We start from the raw sequence: 5090 nt of genomic DNA, 5'->3' as shown, positions 1-5090 counted from the left end.
ATATTAATAGTGAAGTGGCTGCTTTTGCTCAAACATTAGGATGTAAGCTCAGTTCTTTCCCCCGTTAAGTATCTTGGTGCCCCTCTCCATCATAGCAAGGTGAGAAGAGAGGATCTTCAACCTTTGGTTGATAAAATCATTAAAAGGGGTGCTGGATGGAGAGGAGGCCCCTCTCTTTTGGCAAGAGACTTGTTTTAGTTCAAGCTTGCCTAGCCATTATTCCTTCTTACTTAATGTTTTATTAAATTTCCTAAATGGGTTATTAAGCTTATTAACTCCCAACTAGCCCATTGCTTTTGGGATGACTACGAAGGTCACCACAAATACCATTTAGCATCTTGGGGCTCCCTCACTATGAGAAAAGAATTTGGGGTTTTGGTATTACAGATATAGTTGATATGAATTTGTGACTATTAGCTTCTTTGGTTAGTAGATATCACAAGGATAATGGGAAAAATTGGAAAGACATCATTGATGCCAAGCACAATACCCAAGATCCAAATTTATTTGCCTGTGTTTCTACTGGCACTTCCCCTTTTTGGAAAGTGTTCTTTAGGCTGCTAAAGCCTCTAAATTTGGTTTCTCTTGGAACATAGGCAATGGCAAAAAGCTAGGTTTTTGGAGGACCACTGGTTTGGTTCTGCTCCTCTAGCTACTCAATATTGGGAGCTTTATTCTCTTACTACTGAGCAAAATCTAACTGTTGGTACAGTTTGGGATGGCACTGACTTGAAAATTACCTTTAGGGGATGCTTCCTTGAAAATCTTCTAATGTTGTGGTTTGAACTGCTTGAGATTGCTAAATCTATTATCCTTTCCAACGAGGAAGACACTTTAGTCTGGAACCTCAATTCTAGAGGAGTATATATTGTGAAATCCTTTTATAAAATAGTAAACTTCAGAGGGGTGCTCCCTGTGAATACCCCAGCTGTCTGGTCTATTAAAATCCCTGCTAGGAACCATATATTTCTCTGGTTGTTCGCTAACAACAAGCTATTGACCAAAGATAATCTGTAGAAAAGACAGGAAGTCCCTGATCCTACCTGTGTTTTCTGCACTGAACTTGAATCCTACCACCATCTATTTTTAGTTGTGTTGTTTCCTTGGAGTTCTGGAGAACTGTTGCCAAGTTAACTGGTTTTAGAGGAGAGATCAATATGATGTCCTTCTCAGATTGCTGGTCTAGGGGTGATAGTTTTGCTGCTATTAATATTATTCATGCAGCTGGCCTTTGGGCTATCTGGAATTTAAGAAATGAGATGGTTTTCAACCACACCACGTGGTCTGCTTTGCAGGCTATTTGGCGCAAGACGGCAAGACCACGATGAGCCTTATGTTATGGGAGATGCTATCCTTCGACCGTGTCAAGCTTCATCTACAAAAGGTGGCTCAAGAACTGGAACAATTGTCAAGAGACCCACCACTACTGTTGTGGCCGGACCCAGGCTGAAAGTGGCCAGGCTCCTGAAGACCTGTCTTCTCACTTTATGACGTAGTGGGAGCTGTTGTTTGCTGGAGACGTCCACAATGCACAATCAGTCTCCTACTGCTACATGTAGTTTTGGGGCCTCAGTTTGCTCGCGTTTCTGCCACTTATGTATCAGCACTAGTGGTTGGGGCGCCACCTGGTGGCACCTCTTGAGGCGGAATTGTGCGTACTAATCAAGCTGTTGTATTTGAGGCAAGATTATGCGCACTAATCAAACGGTCATATTTGTTAACATGTCAATAATAAATTCAGTTACATGATCTTTTCAACCATGTGAAAGTTTCCAAACTTGAACCGAACAGATAGTTGTACAAGTAATAAAGGAACTAGTTATTACAATGTCTGTCTGACAGTACCTAGAAGTACTATATGTCAACGGAGTTGTTCCTGGAATTCCACGGACTCTTCTTCACAAATGAACAAAATGTAAATACACATAAAACTTGAAGGAGGAAGTAACTAAAATTGTGTGATAATAAGTTCTGGAAGAAGAAATTTGATCCTGCATGCACAAAAACAAATTCCAATCTCAAGGAACAATGTAAGAGGCAGTTTCAACATTGATATACCAGTTTTCGCCTACCGATCACTATTGTAAAGATTGGGGGGGGAGTCCTACTCCCGAGAAGTAAGGACTAAACCTCTCTGCGCCTCCTTCTTTCATTTTTAGCCTTATAACCACCGTCCACAAAGCGACCATGGCACCCGCTCTTAAATTGGCTATTATACTCTATATGTTTCTTATAATTCCGGTAGCTTCGCTGCTTCAACCCAGTCAATCAATCCTTTCCACTGTGGCTCCTTTATAATCATGAGGTCCTAAATGAGCCCTACCCGTTAAGATAGGGCACCCTCACCAGACAGTGAACACACCAAGCTATAAGATTTCCCCAACATATTATTGATATCTAGTTTACCTTAGACCCAGATCCATGTGCGGTGGCCGCATCCTGCCAAAAAAGACGCGCTTTAATTTGCCCTAAATATTCCACCTCGATCATATTGTAGCGGTGCTTAGGAGAAGCCCTGCGACGGTAGAACATCAAGATCGTCACCACGCCGTCATGCTGACGGAACTCCTCCCCGACGCTTTGCTGGATCGGAGCTCGGGGATCGTCATCGAGCTGTACGTGTACTAAGAACTCGGAGGTGCCGGAGTAACGGTGCTTGGATCGGTCGGATCGGGAAGACGTACGACTACTTCCTCTACGTTACGTCAACGCTTCCGCAGTCGGTCTGCGTGGGTACGTAGACAACACTCTCCCCTCTCGTTGCTATGCATCACCATGATCTTGCGTGTGCGTAGGAAATTTTTTGAAATTACTGCGTTCCCCAACAGTGGCATCCGAGCCAGGTTTTATGGTTTGATGTTATATGCACGAGTAGAACACAAGTGAGTTGTGGGCGATATAAGTCATACTGCCTACCAGCATGTCATACTTTGGTTCAGCGGTATTGTTGGACGAGACGACCCGGACCAACATTACGCGTACGCTTACGCGAGACCGGTTCTCCCGACATGCTTTGCACATAGGTGGCATGCGGGCGACTGTCTCTCCAACTTTAGTTGAACCGAGTGTGGCTACGCCCGGTCCTTGCGAAGGTTAAAACGGAGTCTATTTGACAAACTATCGTTGTGGTTTTGATGCGTAGGTGAGATTGGTTCTTACTTAAGCCCGTAGCAGCCACGTAAAACTTGCAACAACAAAGTAGAGGACGTCTAACTTGTTTTTGCAGGGCATGTTGTGATGTGATATGGCCAAGACATGATGCTAAATTTTATTGTATGAGATGATCATGTTTTGTAACCGAGTTATCGGCAACTGGCAGGAGCCATATGGTTGTCGTTTTATTGTATGCAATGCAATCGCGATGTAATGCTTTGCTTTATTACTAAGCGGTAGTGATAGTCGTAGAAGCATAAGATTGGCGAGACGACAACGATGCTACGATGGAGATCAAGGTGTCGCGCCGGTGACGATGGTGATCATGACGGTGCTTCGGAGATGGAGATCACAGGCACAAGATGATGATGGCCATATCATATCACTTATATTGATTGCATGTGATGTTTATCTTTTATGCATCTTATCTTGCTTTGATTGGCGGTAGCATTATAAGATGATCTCTCACTAAATTATCAAGAAGTGTTCTCCCTGAGTATGCACCATTGCGAAAGTTCTTCGTGCTGAGACACCACGTGATGATCGGGTGTGATAGGCTCTACGTTCAAATACAACGGGTGCAAAACAGTTGCACACGCGGAATACTCAGGTTATACTTGACGAGCCAAGCATATACAGATATGGCCTCGGAACACGGAGACCGAAAGGTCGAGCGTGAATCATATAGTAGATATGATCAACATAGTGATGTTCACCAATGAAACTACTCCATCTCACGTGATGATCGGACATGGTTTAGTTGATTTGGATCACGTGATCACTTAGAGGATTAGAGGGATGTCTATCTAAGTGGGAGTTCTTAAGTAATATGATTAATTGAACTTAAATTTATCATGAACTTAGTCCCTGATAGTATCTTGCTTGTTTATGTTGATTATAGATAAATGGCTTGTGCTGTTGTTCCGTTGAATTTTAATGCGTTCCTTGAGAAAGCAAAGTTGAAAGATGATGGTAGCAATTACACGGACTGGGTCCGTAACTTGAGGATTATCCTCATTGCGGCACAGAAGAATTACGTCCTGGAAGCACCGCTGGGTGCCAGGCCTGCTGCTGGAGCAACACCAGAACGTCTGGCAGAGCAAAGCTGATGACTACTTGATAGTTCAGTGTGCCATGCTTTACGGCTTAGAATCGGGACTTCAACGACGTTTTGAACGTCATGGAGCATATGAGATGTTCCAGGAGTTGAAGTTAATATTTCAAGCAAATGCCCGGATTGAGAGATATGAAGTCTCCAATAAGTTCTATAGCTGCAAGATGGAGGAGAACAGTTCTGTCAGTGAGAATATACTCAAAATGTCTGGGTATAATAATCACTTGATTCAATTGGGAGTTAATCTTCCAGATGATTGCGTCATTAACAAAATTCTCCAATCACTGCCACCAAGCTACAAGAGCTTCGTGATGAACTATAATATGCAAGGGATGAACAAGACTATTCCCGAGCTCTTCGCAATGCTGAAAGCTGCGGAGGTAGAAATCAAGAAGGAGCATCAAGTGTTGATGGTCAATAAGACCAATAGTTTCAAGAAAAAGGGCAAAGGGAAGAAGAAGGGGAACTTCAAGAAGAACGGCAAGCAAGTTGCCGCTCAAGAGAAGAAACCCAAGTCTGGACCTAAGCCTGAAACTGAGTGCTTCTACTGCAAGCAGACTGGTCACTGGAAGCGGAACTGTCCCAAGTATTTGGTGGATAAGAAGGATGGCAAGGTGAACAAAGGTATATGTGATATACATGTTATTGATGTGTACCTTACCAATGCTCGCAGTAGCACCTGGGTATTTGATACTGGTTCTGTTGCTAATATTTGCAACTCGAAATAGGGATTACGGATTAAGCGAAGATTGGCTAAGGATGAGGTGACGATGCGCGTGGGAAACGGTTCCAAAGTCGATGTGATCGCGGTCGGCACGCTACC

The sequence above is a fragment of the Triticum urartu genome, chromosome 4 (genome assembly GCF_003073215.2).
Source record: "Triticum urartu cultivar G1812 chromosome 4, Tu2.1, whole genome shotgun sequence".
Classification (NCBI taxonomy): domain Eukaryota; kingdom Viridiplantae; phylum Streptophyta; class Magnoliopsida; order Poales; family Poaceae; genus Triticum; species Triticum urartu.
This window is presented reverse-complemented; position numbering follows the sequence as displayed.